Here is a 17070-nt window from a genome sequence, read left to right on the forward strand (position 1 = left end):
TTCTAGACCGGATTTTCTATCTACTTATAGCAAACTATAATTGTAGATTATCTATTTTTCTTTTCTAGACCGTCAGCTTTTATTTCATGTATTTTGAAGCTCTGACAAGTGCATAAACATCGAAGACTGTTATGTCTTTATATTGAAATGATCTTTCTGTTATTATGAAATGTCTTCTTTACCCCTGGTAATATATTTGTCCTAAAGTTCACTTTGTCTCATATTAATACAGTTCATCTTTCTTAAGAGTAATGTTTCCATATTTTTTAATATGAATTTAAGAATATATTATTCTTCCATATATATATTTGTGTTAAAATATTTCATTGGTTCTTTTTTAAGCCAGTATGAAAATCTTTGCCTTTCCATTTTGATGTTTAGACCATTTATATTTAGTGTAATTTTCCATACAGTAAGGTTTAAATCTAACACTTTACTATTTTGTATTTTTCTGATGTGTTCATTGTCTCCATTTTTTTGTCTTTTCCTTTTTTAAGAATAATTTTAAAATTCTATTTAATTCCCATTCTGGCATATTAGCTGTATTTTTGTATTAGTTTTTTAGTGGTTGATCTGGAGTTTACAACTGCATCTTTAACTTATACTCTATCTTCAAATACTATTATGGTGGTGGTGGTGGTGGTTTAGTAGCTAAGTCATGTCCGACTCTTGTGACCCCATGGACGGTAGCCCACCAGGCTCCTCTGTCCATGGGATTGTCCAGGCAAAAATACTGGAGTGGATTGCCATTTCCTTCTCCAGGGGATCTTCCCAACCCAGGAATTGAACCCGGGTCTCCTCCATTGCAGGCAGATTCTTTACCAATTGAACTATGAGGGAAGCCCCAATACTATTATACTATATGATAAAATGTTAAAATCATACAGGAGTATACTTATATTTCTCCCATACATCCTTTGTTGCTGTTCTTGTCATACATTTCACTTTTATACAAGTTATTAACTTCAGGCTACTATTGTTGTTCAGTTGCTAAGTCACGTACCACTGTTTGTGACCCCACGGACTACAGCACACCAGGCCTTCCTATCCCACACTATCACCCAGAGTTTGCCCAAGTTCATGTCCAGTGAGTCAGTGATGCTATCAAACCATCTCATCCTCTGTCACTGTCTTCTTTTGCCTTCAGTCTTTCTCAGCATCAAGGTCTTTTCCAATGAGTCAGCTCTTTGCATAATGTGGCCAAAGTATTGGAGTTTCAGCATCAGTCCTTCCAATGAATATTCAGGGTCGATTTTCTTTAGGATTGAATGGTTTGCTCTCCTTAACTTCCAAGGGACTCTCAAGAGTCTTCTCCAGCACTACAGTTTGAAAGCATCAATTCTTTGGTGCTCAGCCTTCTTTATCGTCCAACTCTCATATTTATACATGACTACTGAAAAGACCATAGCATTCACTATACAGACGTCTGTCAGCAAAGTGATATCTCTGCTTTTTAATACACTGTCTAGGTGTGTCACACCTTTCCTTCCAAAAAGCAGTTCAGTTCAGTTGCTCATTTGTGTCCAACTGTTTATGACCCCATGGACTGCAGCATGCCAGGCTTCTCTGTCCATCAACTCCCAGAGTTTATTCAAACTCATGGCCACTGAGTCGGTGATGCCATCCAACCATCTCATGCTCTGTCGTCCCTTTCTCCTCCTGCCCTCAATATTTTCCAGCATCAGGGTCTTTTCAAACGAGTCAGGTCTTCACATCAGGTGGCCAAAGTACTGCAGTTTCAGCTTCAGTATCAGTCCTTTCATTGAATATTCAGAACTGATTTCCTTTAGGATGGAGGGTTGGATCTCCTTGCACTCCAAGGGACTCTCAAGAGTCTCCTCCAACACCACAGCTCAAAAGCATCAATTCTTCAGCACTCAGCTTTCCTTATAGTCCAACTCTCACATCCATATACTGGAAAAACCATAGCTTTGACTAGACAGACCTTTGTTGGCAAAGTAATGTCTCTGCCTTTTAATATTCTTTCTGGGCTGGTCATAACTTTTCTTCCAAGGAGCAAGCGTCTTTTAATTTCATGGCTGCAGTCACCATCTGCAGTGATTTTGGAGCCCCCAAAATGAAGTCTGTCCCTATTTCTATTGTTTCCCTATCTATTTGCCATGAAATTATGGGACCAGATGCCATGATCTCAGTTTTATCAATGTTGAGTTTTAAGCCAACTTTTTCACTCTCCTCTTTCACTTTCATCAAGAGGCTTTTTAGCTCCTCTTCACTTATGATGCCATAAGGGTGGTGTCATCTGCATACCTGAGGTTATTGATATTTCTCCCAGCAGTCTTGATTCCTGGCATTTCTCATGATGTACTCTGCCTATAAGTTAAATAAGCATGGTGACAATATACAGCCTTGACATACTCCTTTTCCTATTTGGAACCAGTCTGTTGTTCCTTGTCCAGTTCTAACTGTTGCTTCCTGACCTGCATACAGATTTCTCGGGTGGCAGTTCAGGTGGTCTGCTATTCCCATCTCTTGAAGAATTTTCCAGTTTGTTGTGATCCACACAGTCAAAGGCTTTGGCATAGTCAATAAAGCAAAAGTAGATGTTTTTCTGGAACTCTATTGCTTTTTTGATGATCCAGCAGATGTTGGCAATTTGATCCTCTGCCTCTTCTAAATCTAGCTTGAACATCTGAAAGTTCACAGTTCACGTACTGTTGAAGCCTGGCTTGGAGAATTTGGAGCATTACTTTGCTAACATGTGAGATGAGTGCAATTGTGCAGTAGTTTGAGCATTCTTTGACATTGCTTTTTTTTGGAACTGGAATGAAAACTGACCTTTTCCAGTCCTGTGGCCACTGCTGAGTTTTCCAAATTTGCTGGGCACATTCAGTGCAGCACTTTCACAGCACCATCTTTTAGGATTTTAAATAATTCAACTAGAATTCCATCACATCCACTAGCTATTTTGTAGTGGAGCAAGTACCTTCTAATTTCATGGCTGCAGTCACCATCTGCAGTGATTCTGGAGCCCAAGAAGAGAAAATCTGTCACTGTTTTATTTATGAAAATCAGTATATTTACTGGGTTTATTATTTCTGGCACCTTCATTCCTTTGTATAAATCCAGCTTTTAATCTTGTATCATTTTCCTTCAGCCTGGAGTAATACTTCTTTTACTGTAGTACAATATGTTAATGCCCATTTATCTCAGATTTGTCTGAAAATATCTTTATCTTACCTTAATTTTGAAGAATATTTTTGTTACAGGAAGAATCAGTTATTTTCAGTATATTAAAACTAGTCTATCATCTGATTTCCTTAGGTTCTAATGAGAAAGTTGCTGTCATTTTATTTTTGTTTCTTTGTGTATAATATGTGTATTTTTGTTCCTCTTATTGCTTTTCAATTTTCTCTTTTATCAGTGCTTTTCAGCAATGCAACTGTAATGTGCCTTGATGTGCCTTTTTCTTTAACTTATCCTATTTGGCATTAGTTGAGATTCTTGGATCTAGGGAGGTAGTTAAAAACGTATAAAACAGTGTTATATCTGAATTGCAAGAAGCTAGGAAAGACTGAATATGCTAAACAGAGACATAGAAGATATAGAAAAAAGATCACAAATCAAACTCATAGAAATGAAACACACAATATTAAAAGTGATAGGATATCAGGTATTATAGAAGACGGATTAGTGAATTTAATGCACTAGAAAACATCCCAAATGAAACACAGAGAAGAGATGAAATCCACCACAAACTCCTTTAAGTTTATGAGAAGTAATAGGTGAACTTATTGAATAAAAATGAGATGAGCTACAATGTGGTGAAAGATGTGAGAAAGATTCTACAAAGGGAATGGAATAAGGGTGTAGCAAATGAGATTAAAGAAGATTCCAAAGAGCATACAAGACCAAGCTGAGTTTATAAAACAAGATTTTTATGGATATATTTTCTCATCCACCACACTAGAAACACCAAAATAATTTTTGCCATTTCTCGTTTCTCTATTCCCTAAGCCATGCTAAGTTAGTCCCATGAATAACCTTCCTGGTTTCTAGTAGTCATCATTCTTTTCACTGACACCCTAGTTCTGTCTCTTTTTTTGTTTGTCTAGATGTTAGTATGGCTTCAAAGTAATCTGCCTTCCATTCTGAATTGTGTTGCCAAATTCTTTTTCCTAAGGCACCAGTTTGATCATATCACTTTTTTTTTTCTCTAAAATCTTCAAAGGTTCTGCTGTCTTCTGAATAAAAATTTGGACTATGTTTCACCTGCAATTCAAAGTCCTACTTATTTCTCTAGCTTTTTATAAGTCTTATGGTATACCTGTACTAAATTATCTGGAAATAATTCTAACAAACTTCATTTTATTGCCTCTTACTTTGTCATTAATGAAAACAGTTACTGAGAACATTCAATGTAGTATTTTTGAAAATATATATTTATTTATTTACTAATTGGGGGCAGGAGGAGAAGGGGACAACAGAGGATGAGATGGCTGGATGGCATCACTGACTTGATGGACTTGAGTCTGAGTGAACTCCGGGAGTTGGTGATAGACAGGGAGGCCTGGCGTGCTGCGATTTATGGGGTCGCAAAGAGTCGGACACGACTGAGTGACTGAACTGAACTGAATGGCTGTGACAGGTCTCAGCTGCAGCACACTGGATCTTCGATCTTTTGCAGCATCTTTTAGTTGTAGCATTTGAAATCTTAGTTGCAACATGTGGGATATAGTTCCCTGACCAGCGATTGAATCTGGGCCCCCTGTGTTGGGAGCATAGAGTCTTCACTACTGGACCACCAGGGAAGTCCCTACAATATGACATTAATCTAAATGCCAGGGATAAAGTCACTTTCTTTCAACCTAGTTTCATGGAAATCTGATCAACTTCATACAAATCCATATAATGAAGTTTCTGAACTTTCAAAGTTGAAGATCGGACCTAAATAAAAGTAAAATCACTATGGTACATTCATTTAGGAAGTTTTATGTGAAATAGCCAACTGGCCTCTATGTTGAAAACATTATGGAATGAATTATTTGCATGAGATTCAAGAGAGAACCCTGAGACAGAAAAATGTATGAGAATCATATTGAAATGAATGAAAAAGTTTTACTTTGTCCCGTATAGAACAATTTCCCTCTGTCTGGGAAAGGATGAATGACCTATATCACAAGAATAGAAAGTTAAAATTTCCCTGTGCTTTGGTGGAATGCTTTTGTGTGTAGAATATGTATTTCATCTCTTTGACAAATATTTTTGTGTCTCTAGTAATATGCTCTATACTAACTGCATAGGTCAGTGAGATCCTGAAAATGACCTGGACTCAGAGAAAAGAAGCTATGAACATTAATAGGATTGTTTATGGTATTTATGTTTCTCCATGAATAAAACCCATGATTTTTTGGCAGCAAAGTGAATTACTAAGGTGGGTATGAGTCTAAGTAGCGAGTGCGAGTGAATTATTGGCCAACAGTCTATTATAGGAATACTGAGTAAGTGTGACAATGTGTATTCGTAAAGAGGAAAGTCACCTCATATTTGAGTCTTCTATTAAGATGGCCCAGACTCACATATCAGAAAAGGAATGTGGATTAGTTTAGGTATTCAAGCATTTTCAAAGGTCCCTTCTAATTTTTAGGATTATAGAAGTTTATTGTCAAAACTGATTTTTTTGTATTTTCCTCTCTTAAAAGGCTACCCAGACACTCTATGTCACGCTTGTCAAAATAAAGGTTAAAATTCTGAGACTGGACTTCCCTTGTGGTTCAGTGGTTAAGAACCCAGTTGCCAATGCAGGGGACCCAGGTTTGAGCCATGGTCTGGGAAGATCCCACATGCCATGGGGCAAGTAAGCCAGTGCACCACAAGGACTGAGGCAATGTGCCTGGAGCCCATGCTCTGTATCAAGAGAAGCCACTGTGATAAGAAACCCACACACCCCAGTGAAACTGAGTCGTGCCCCCTCACCTCAACTAGAGAAAGCCTGCATGCAGCGATAAGGACTCAGTGCAGCCAAAATAAATAAATAAATAAAAATAAAAACATTCAGAGACATTTACCATGAAATTAATGAAAGAAACTTAAGCTCTTGAGATCCTCACTTGCACTGGTTCCTTTTAAATAAGGAAGTAAGTATTCACTTTTGAAGAAGTGAATACTACTGTAATTCTATATTTTTCTTTGTTAAAAGACCCCAAGAATTGTATAAGCTTTAGCGCTCTCTCTCTCAGAGAGAGCTTCCCTTGTGGCTCAACTGGTAAAGATTCCGCCCACAATGTGGGAGACCTGGGTTTGATCCCTGACTTGGGAAGATACCTTGGAGAACGGAAAGGCTACCTACTCTAGTATTCTGGCCTCGAGAGTTCTATGGACTGTATAACCCATGGGGTCGCAAAGAGTCAGAGACTACTAAGTGACTTTCACTTCCCTAGGTCTCAGTATACCTAGAAATGCCTCTGGTATAAACCTCAGAATTCTTACAACTGTTATGCCCAAGTCACGAAATCTCCCAATGACCACCAGGGAGCCGATATCTGATGCAAAAGCATTACCAAGCTCAAGCTGGGGCTCCCACCATTACTGATGCAGCGGCTAAGGAGAGAAGCCCCGAACTCTGGGTTACATTGCTTATATAGGGCATTCTCGCACGAAAAATTTGAAAAACGGGAGTTTCCAGGTTGGGAGACGTCTAATTGGTTAACCTTCTGTGGAAGGGTTAGGTGTTGGGTTCTGATTGGTTTTCATTTCCCAGGCTGGCAACAGGTTCTGATTGATTCCCATTTCCCGGGCTTAATTCGAATTTACCAGGCAGGTCATAAGTCCTGAACGTAAAGTCAGGAGATCCTGATCTGGGATCTGATTGGCTCGCAGGTGGTGGGGTGAGGTCAGGGGATTTCCAAAGACTCTTTCCTCAGAACTCTAAAATGGAGTCTTTTTTAACAAAATGGGGTGGCTTAGGTTCTTCACAACCTTAGAATTCTTGTTCACCTCATTATTTAATTCTAAGAATTAATATTTCATCCTTCAAAACTCTTGGATTTTTCTTCTCTTTCTTGTCAGTTTCTGCTGATTACTATGCAATTTAGTTCAGGGCATCTTCACTTGAAAAATTGTATCATGATAGCCTCATAGTTGGTTTTACTGACTGCAACTCTCCTCCAAATAAATCTATCCTTTGTAAAGTTGGCAGACTAATTTTCTTAAAAAGAAACAGATTATTTTGCAAAATTCCCATCCAAACTCAAGATATTTTGGTGTCTTTCCACTATCACGGCTCTTTTACACTTGAGATATTTAAATGCTCAGGCAAAAGGGTGGCAGTCAATCAGAGGGTACTTGAAGCCACATAAGAAATGTGAAATTTTTCTAGAGTGTCATTTTTACTTGATAGCAAGTAATTTAAAAGATTACTCCCTCCTCCTTTTCTTCAACAATATCAGCAGATATAGAGTTAAACATAAAAAGAAAAAATATTTTTAAGCTCAGATGCAGAGAATTCAATTTACTATTATTCTTGGCTCCTGACATATTCTTACCAATTGTTCATTCAAGGCTTGAGCCTTCATTCATTCTGTCAACTACAAATTGGCACTCACCAAGAGCATCACCAATGCCTGAACAACAAGGCATTTGCCATCTGCCTCTACTGAGATTGAACCCCATGCTGCTGTAGCTGTTGACCTTTAACAACTCCTGAGGGAGTTCAGGGTGGAGTGAGGCGCTCTGTGCTCCAGGGAATCTGGTGGGACAGGCCGTTAGATAGTTGGATGTTTTTAGGAATAGATTTTATGATCTCAATCCTTGCATCTCCTCATATCTAGAGAAGCACTAAATCCCTTCATGGTGACATCAGACCCTCATTATTAACAAAAAACCTTTTGTAAATTGAGGGCTTCATGGTATTGAACTCCCCCTTCACCAAAACCTTATATATTGACTTTCCCCCACTGCCACTTTGGAACAGTCTCTCAGAGCTATCTGTCACGCGGGTGTATGTTCCTTAGTTCTTTGTCTCGTCACAACAAAGATTTGGAGCAACGGACATTAAAGCTCTCGGCGTGTCACAGGTCTGGGGTCTTGGACAAAACATGTTATAGCTCTTAGGCAAATCAGTGTTACAGCTCTATTTTCTTTAGAAGATAGCAGAAGAAGCCATCCTCGAAGTGTGAGGGCATGCCAACCCAAAGACTTGAAGGGAAGAGAGTGGAGGAGCGCGTGGGGGAGGGGGAGAGGGAGAGAAAGAGCTCCTGCACGCACGTGGGAGAGAAAGAGCGAGAGAAAGCGCTTTGGCTCCTCTTTTTATATGTTTTTCTCCTCCACCTGGGCCTGCCCTATGCAAATTGGGCTTAGCCAGGAGTGCTGTTTGTTCTACCTGAAGTCTTCACTCTGGTCCTTGGACCTTCTTTTGTTCTATTTTCACAGGCTTTTCCCTTTCTTGTCTTTTAGCCACCACCATTTTGGACTCCTTTTCCCTATTCTACCCACCTAACATATCTGAGATGCTGTGTCCCAGGCTGCAGTCATCTTTTTGCCCCAAATAAAATTTAACTCATAACCCTCAAGTTGTATATCTTTTTTTTAGTCAACAATTCTTTCATTTAAAATAATACGACAGGACTTTCTTGGTGGTCCAATGATTAGGAATCCACCTACCAATGCAGGGGCATGGGTTTAATCCCTGGTCTGGGAAATTTCCACTTGCTGAGAGGCAACTAAGCCTCTGTACCACAACTAGTGAAGTCTGTGTGCCATAGAACCTGTGCTCCACAACAAGAGAAGCCACCACACTGAGAAGCCCACTCACTGCAGCTAGTGAGTAGCCCCTAAAAGCAATGAGAATGTCCATGCACAGCAATGAAGATCCATTGTAGCCAAAAATTAATTGATAAAAAAAAATACCCATGAAATTACCAACGTAAAAACTAGAACATGAATTTACATTTACACTCACCTCTTTGACCTTCCCTTGCATCATCCAGTCGCTCTGTCGTGTCTGACTCTTTTTGCAACCCCATGGACTGTAGCCTACCAGGCTCATCTGTCCATGGAATTTTCCAAGCAAGAGTACTGGAATGGGTTGCCATTTCCTTCTCCAGGGTATCTTCCCGAGCCAGGGATCGAACTCGGGTCTGCCACATTGAAGGCAGACACTTTACCATCTGAGCCACCGGGGAAGCCCCCCTATTCAAGGTACCACTATCTAAATAATCATTCTCTAAGATGGCAGAGTAGAAGGACAAGCACTTATCTCCTCCTCTGAGAGCACCAAAATCACAATTAGCTGTTGAACATTCAACAGAAGGACTGTGGAACAAACCAAAAAAAGATGTGATGTCAAAGTCGCTCAGTCATGTCTGACTCTTTGTGACCCCATGGACAATACAGTCCACGGAATTCTCCATACGAGAATACTGGAGTGGGTAGCTGTTCCCTTCTCCAGGGGCTCCTTCCAACCCAGGAATTGAACCAGGGTCTCCTGCATTGTAGGGGATTCTTTACCAACTGAGCTATCAGTGGAGCCACCCCCTCCCCGCCCAAAAAAAAGGTAAAAAGACAAAGAAGAAGCCACAGTGAGATGGTAGGAGGGAAAGAACTGCGATAAAATCAAATCTCATACCTGCAAGGTGGGTGACCCACAAACTGGAGAACAATAATACCAAAGAAGTTCTCCCACAGTTGTGAAGGTTCTGAACCCCACAGCAGGCTTCCCAGCCAGGGGATCCAATAAAGGGACTGGGAATCCCCACAGAATCCCCACCTTGAAGGCCAGGGGAATCTGACTATAGGACTTCCACAGGACTGGGAAAAACAGACTCCATTCTTGGAGGGCACAAACAAAATCTTGCACATACCAAGACCCAGAAGAAAGGAGCAGTTGCCCCCCAGGAGACTGAACTAAAATAATCTGCTAGTGTTGAGCCATCTCCTGTGGAGGTGTGGATCAGCATGAGCCACCACAGGGATGCAGGGAGTGGCAGCACCTGTCTGGGAATGTCCCAGTTGGAGGTTCCTCTTGGAGGTTGCCATTAATCCTACCTTAGATCCCTGGGCTGGCTTGCCTCAGGCCAAACAACTACCAGGAGGGAGTATGACCCCACTCATCAAGCAGATAATTGGATTAAAGCTTAACTGAGCAAGCCCCTGCCCACCAGAGCAAGATCCAGTTTTTCCCACCACCAGTCCCTCCCATCAAGAAGCTTACACAAGCCTCTTAGCCTCCTCCATCAGAGGGCAGACAGAAGCAAGAAAAACCACAGTCCCACGAAAATCACATTACAGAAAGTTAATGAGGATGGAAAAGCAGAAAGTTATGCCCCAGATGAAGGGACAAGATAATACCCCACAAAACAATGAAAAAAACAACTTAAACAACTAAAAAACAACTAAATTCAGGATCTCAGGAAAATAGAGATGAATAATACACTAGAAGGAATAAACAGAATTACTGAGGCAGAAGAATGGATAAATGACCTTGAGGACAGGATGGTGGAAATCACTGCTGCAGAACAGAGTATAAGGAAAAGAAGAATAAGAAATGAAGACACCCTGAGAGACCTCTGAGACAATATTAAGTGCACCAACATTCACATTATAGGGGTCCCAGAAGGTGAAGAGAGAGACAAAGGACTTGAGAAAATATTTGAAGAGATAATAGATGAAAATTTCCCTAACATGGGAAAGGAAATAGTCAAAAAATTTGCAGAAGTCAACAGTCAACAGTCACAGGCAGAAAATACCCAAAGAGGAACACACCAAGACACATAGTAATCAAATTGACAAAAAGACAAAGATAAAATATTAAAAGCAACAAGGGAAAAGTGACAAATAAATACCAGGGAACTCCCACCAGGCTATCAGCTGATTTCTCAACAGAAACTCTATAAGCCACAAGGGAATGGCATGATACATTTAAACCAATTAAAGGGAAGACTCTACAACCAAGACTACTATACCCAATAAGACTCTCCTTCAGATTTGATGGAGAAATCAAAAGCTTTTCAGACAAGCAAAAGTTAAGAGAATTTAGCACCACCAAACCAGCTTTACAACAAATGATAAAGGAACTTCTCTAGGCAGGAAACACAAAAGGGAAAGACCTAAAGAAAATAAACCCCAAACAATTAAGAAAATGGTAATAGGATCATACATATAGATAACTACCTTAAATGTAAATGGATTAAATGCACCAACCAAAAGAGACTGGCTGGGCATATATAGAATGTATATTAGATATGTGTGTGTGCATGCTAAGTCACTTCAGTCACGTTCAACTCTTTGCAACCCTACAGGCTGTAGCCCACCAGGCTCCTCTGTCCATTAGACTTTCTAGGCAAGAATACTGGAGTGGATTGCTATCCTCTCCTCCAGGGTATCATCCTAATTCAGGGATCAAACCCACTTCCCTTATGTCTCTTACACTGGCAGGCAGGTTCTTCACCACTAGCACCACCTGGGAAGCCCTGGTAGTTATATGTGCATGTATGAAATTCCACTTACCACATCACTTGCTTCACCCCCAGACTGTGTTCAGTTCAGTTCAGTCGCTCGTCGTGTCCAACTCTTCGCGACCCCATGAATCGCAGCATGCCAGGCCTCCCTGTCCACAACCAACTCCTGGAGTTCACTCAGACTCACGTCCATCGAGTCAGTGATGCCATCCAGCCATCTCATCCTCTGTCGTCCCCTTCTCCTCCTGCCCCCAATCCCTCCCAGAATCAGAGTCTTTTCCATTGAGTCAACTCTTCTCATGAGGTGGCCAAAGTACTGGAGTTTCAGTGTCAGCATCATTCCCTCCAAAGCAATCCCAGGGCTGATCTCCTTCAGAATGGACTGGGTGGATCTCCTTGCAGTCCAAGCGACTCTCAAGAGTCTTCTCCAACACCACAGTTCAAAAGCATTAATTCTTAGGTGCTCACCTTTCTTCACAGTCCAACTCTCACATCCATACATGACCACTGGAAAAACCATAGCCTTGACTAGACGGGCCTTTGTTGGCAAAGTAATGTCTCTGCTTTTGAATATGCTATCTAGGTTGGTCATAACTTTTCTTCCAAGGAATAAGCGTCTTTTAATTTCATGGCTGCAGTCACCATCTCCAATGATTTTGGAGCCCAAAAAAATAAAGTCTGACACTGTTTCCACTGTTTCCCCATCTATTTGCCATGAAGTGATGGGACCAGATGCCATGATCTTCGTTTTCTGAATGTTGAGCTTTAAGCCAACTTTTTCACTCTCCTCTTTCACTTTCATCAAGAGGCTTTTGAGTTCCTCTTCACTTTCTGCCATAAGGGTGGTGTCATCTGCATATCTGAGGTTATTGATATTTCTCCTGGCAATCTTGATTCCAGCTTGTGCTTCTTCCAGCCCAGCATTTCTCATGATGTACTCTGCATAGAACAGAGTGATTTTGGGGGGCTCCAAAATCACTGCAGATGGTGACTGCAGCCATGAAATTAAAAGACGCTTACTCCTTGGAAGAAAAGTTATGACCAACCTAGATAGTATACTCAAAAGCAGAGACATTACTTTGCCAACAAAGGCCCGTCTATAGTCTAGCCTTGACTATGGTTTTTCCAGTGGTCATGTATGGATGTGAGAGTTGGACTGTGAAGAAAGGTGGGCGCTGAAGAATTGATGCTTTTGAACTGTTGTTGGAGAAGACTCTTGAGAGTCGCTTGGACTGCAAGGAGATCCACCCAGTCCATTCTGAAGGAGATCAGCCCTGGGATTGCTTTGGAGGGAATGATGCTAAAGCTGAAACTCCAGTACTTTGGCCACCTCATGCAAAGAGTTGACTCATTGGAAAAGACTCTGATGCTGGGAGGGATTGGGGGCAGGAGGAGAAGGGGACGACAGAGGATGAGATGGCTGGATGGCATCACTGACTCAATAGACGTGAGTCTGAGTGAACTCCAGGAGTTGGTGATGGACAGGGAGGCCTGGAGTGCTGTGATTCATGGGGTCACAAAGAGTCGGACATGACTAAGTGACTGAACTGAACTGAACTGATACTTATATATATATATAAGGGAAGTGTAAGTATATATATAAGTATAAGGGAAGAAGAGAAAACTGGAGTTTGGGTGAAAGAACTGCTAGATTCAGTTTGGAATATCCACATGAAAATGCCTAGTTGGCAGTTAGATACTAGGTCTGAGAATGAGAAAAAAAATTTCAGCTACCAGCGGATAGATGGTAACTGAAGCTATTGAAGAAAGCAAGGTCACCAGGAAAATGAATAGAATGAGAAAAAGCTAGTCTAAGGATTATGGATTATGTGCTAGGTGGTTTAATAAGACCAATAACAGTAATACTTAACACTTACCATGAACTTTCTATGAGCCAAGTACCATTTTAAATACTTTACTCACATAATTAAAAAAAAAAAAACCCCTTTGGACTTAGGTGCTATTATTATTATGTCATTTAAGGAAACCAAGGGCCAGTGCAGTGAAATAATTTGCCTAAAAGCACACATCTACTTGAGTGGTGAAGCTAAGACTTTAAGACAGGTAGCCTGACTCCAGAACTTTGCCCCTAACCTGATATAAACCTTATAGTAATTCTGCAAAGTAGATATTTTTGCCTCCATTTCACATATTTAAAAAAAAAAAAAAAGAGGCTCAGAGAAATTAAATTCACTTCCTAGAATACAGGTTGCATGAAGTAGGGTTACAATTTAAACCTAAAGACCATATTCTTTCATACCTCAGTTAAGAGAAATGATTTAATTTCTCTCATAATCTTTCACAATGCTGAGCCTAGTAGTAAATATAATTATTACTACTAATAATGTAAGAACATTGAAGTTTAGCTCCCACTTACCTTTCACAGAAAGTTACTTGAGGTTGTACCACAACATTAAAAAAAAAAAAAGTATAAACTAAGGCAGAAGATGTTGGTTCAGGAAATAATGACTCCTATCCTAGAGAAGAGTGAGAGGAAGTCCCAGGACATAAGCCTTGTAATAATCATAGAAATTAAGAGCAGGACAGTGACTTTTTGGAGTGGTCTTCAGGGATAAAACTTTGAAACCTAAAAATTCGTACAACCAAGTGCTTAAAGACACGATAAAGGAATCTGGTAGCATGCAATAGAGATGTCACTGAATTGCCTCTAGCACTTTTCTTCAGCAAGAGGGTCACATCACTGCCCTAGAGAGGGCTTCCCAGGTGGCACTGGTGGTAAAGAATCTACCTGCCAATGCAATAGACATAAAAGACAAGAATTCGATCCCCTGGTCAGGAAGATACCCTGGAGAAGGGAATGGCAACCCACTTCCGTATTCTTGCCTGGAGAATTCCATGGACAAAGGAGTCTGTCAGGCTCCTATGCATCCATTTGGTAGTAAAGAGCTGGACATGACTCAGCAACTAACACACACAAAGTAGGAAATGTTATCCTAACAGTGGACAGTTTTGTAGTAAATATTAACTGAGGAATAATTTAAATGCTTTTTATTACATTTTAACACCTCTGGATGAGATGCATCTTACAATCATGGTTTTCTTAGTTATTTTCTTTCTTAGTAGTGCATAAAATACCATGTTGGATTTGATCAAATGCATGTGCCACAGTTTTAGATGTTTTATAATATACTCTAATTTAATCTTCATAATGGTTTCATGTAGTTGATGCTATTATTATTTTATAGGTAAGGAAATTGAGGCTCAAAGATGTTAATATGTTCAAGGACTGCTGTCAAGTGGAAAAGCAAGTACTACAAAGCAGGTATGGGGAATTCCCTGGCGTTTCAGTGATTAGGACTCAGTGCTTTAACTGCCTGGCCCCAGGTTCGATCAGCAAGTCTTGTGGCATGATGGCATTAAAAAAAAAAAAAAAGACAGAAAGGAAATCAAGAGAGAAAACCAAGTTTAACTTCAAAGGTCATGCTCTGTTGTAAATGTTGAGACATTTACCATGGGTGATACAAAGCTCCACGTTGAATAGTTCAAATGGGATGAAGCTTTTCCAGCTACTCCAGAAAGAGCCAATCTTGCCCTCATCTGTGCTCGTAACATTTTACGAACATCTCTGTGGATGTAAAATGTCACTTGCCATATCAGCAAACACATGATGCTGCAGCCATCAAACCATCAGCCACTATTCAGCCCTGAGGGAGCTCAGGAAAGAGACAAACAGGCTGCCCACCACCTAGCTGTCAGCCACTGCAGTGGTGCACCCTGAAGGGATTCAGGAAGGAGTCCAAAAAAAAAAAAACCAGGACACTGGACCTAGATAGTTAAGGTGCATATCGAAAGAGTAACTTCAATAAGCCCAGACTCTTGCATCTTCCCATATATGGCTAAATTCATTAACTTGAGATGTCTGGTTTTTCTTTAATTAGCAGTGATCACTCGACTTCCAACCTGGTTTTTGTTGTAAAAACTCCTCCTGGCTCCTCCCATACCCCTTTGGAGCAGTACCTCAGAGCTCCTTGGCTGCCTTCAGGGCTTAAGGCCTCAGAAAGACTTCTGAACAAAACTTTAACTCCCAACTTTGAGGCTGTAAGGTGGTTTTTGTTGTTTTTTTCAATCAACACCTCTTACATCTTATTATAACATGTAACTTCCAAGGAAGTCAGGAATAGTATCTTGATAATTACCGTTTCCAGTCACTGTAGTGTCTACCAGTGATCCTCACACACGCAGAAGCTCAATGTCATTAAAAGGAAACAGGACGTCTGGCACTAAGTCTAAAGAGGAGACAAGAAATGCATATATAAGAAAAAGGCCAAATTTCCCGTTGGCCTTTCCACTGTTACAGGGAAATTATAAATAAAATGCATTGGTGTTTAGGAGAAAAGAACAAAGAATAGAAAATACAAGTTAAGGGGAGATAGTTCAGCCAGCTTCCTGATTTTCATATACACTCACACAGACATAATCAGTCTGGAAAAGCTGAAAAGGCTGAAACTAAGCTGCTGAGACAACTTCTTTCTTCAACCATTTTTCCTGTATTGCAGGTGGATTCTTTACTTTCTGAAGCCCTTTAACGACTTACCAGCATTTATAGATTAGAACATTTAAAATTTCACATAACTCAGGATTTGGGGATTTTCTTGAGAAATGGGAAGATACTGGAAACTGGGTGCTCATTCTCCAAGGTAAATTGGTTACATGCATCAGTGGTTCCTTTCATACCAAGTTCGTGCTCCCTTACTCATCGTAGTACCTCCCACCATTTTCCTAAGCCCACCCTGTGTAATGGTGCTTATTTGAGTGTACTTATCAGTTCAGTTCAGTCGCTCAGTCGTGTCCGACTCTTTGCGACCCCATGAACTGCAGCACGCCAGGCCTCCCTGTCCATCACCAACTCCCGGAGTCCGCCCAAACCCATGTCCATTGAGTCGGTGATGACAACCAACCAGCTCATCCTCCGTCGTCCCCTTCTCCTCCTGCCCTCAGTGTTTCCCAGCATCAGGGTCTTTTCAAATGAGTCAGCTCTTCACATCAGGTGACCAAACTATTGGGAGTTTCATGAGTGTATGTATGACCACCTCCTAAGACATGCCGCTCACTGCTCTATTACACACCAGGTATTTTCAAGAACTGTGTCTTTGCCTTTCTTCAAAACACTGCCTCCTCTAAGCCACTGCTTCAATTCCTTTCATTAGCTCCCTCTGACCACCTGCTGAACCAGGTCATCGCAGCATTCTGATCACACTTCTGTAAAAGTTCTAATCACATCGTATGCACAAGTTTCTCTCCTTTGCTAGGCTGGGAGTGCCTGGAAGCCAGCGGCCCGGGGCTCATGGATGTTCGCGCCTCCAGCCCCAAATCCGTGACCTGGAACCTAAACAGAGTTTAGGTACGTGTGTTTGGAAGCCAATTTCCCCTCTTTAGGCAAACCGAAACTAAACTATCTACTCGGCCTTAAATGTGGGACTGAGACAGAAACACGGACGAGCAGACGAGTCAAAAAACGCACACTCGGGGCGAGAGGGAAGAGCACCTCAGTACCGCAGCTAGCAGATGTTACCAGAGGAAGTCCTGCCGCTACAACTAGGTCTCGGCGCTCCAGCTCCAACTCTCGCGAGGTTGGGCCTGAAAGCCAGCCCATCCGCCCCAGAAACTTGCCGCGCGGTTTCCTCAGGATTCTCGC

General features: G+C 41.1%; 1 long non-coding RNA gene across 4 annotated transcripts in view; it reads right to left on the reverse strand.

The window, feature by feature from the left end:
• LOC120855503 overlaps window positions 1–17060 on the reverse strand; it is a 26093-nt gene extending 9033 nt beyond the window's left edge. For 2 of the 4 annotated variants that reach the window (XR_005719255.1, XR_005719252.1), the window contains exons 1-2: window positions 16921–17060; window positions 15572–15661 (exon numbers count right to left, since the gene is read on the reverse strand). This is a non-coding gene — a long non-coding RNA (uncharacterized LOC120855503). Of the gene's footprint in view, window positions 1–12318; window positions 12354–14821; window positions 15001–15571; window positions 15662–16920 lie in introns of those variants that run through there. The other 2 variants (XR_005719254.1, XR_005719253.1) reach the window with 2 other exon arrangements.
• Window positions 17061–17070: the final 10 nt, after the last annotated feature.

This window comes from Oryx dammah, unplaced genomic scaffold, assembly GCF_014754425.2.
Source record: "Oryx dammah isolate SB20612 unplaced genomic scaffold, SCBI_Odam_1.1 HiC_scaffold_28, whole genome shotgun sequence".
In the NCBI taxonomy this organism is placed as follows: Eukaryota; Metazoa; Chordata; class Mammalia; order Artiodactyla; family Bovidae; genus Oryx; species Oryx dammah.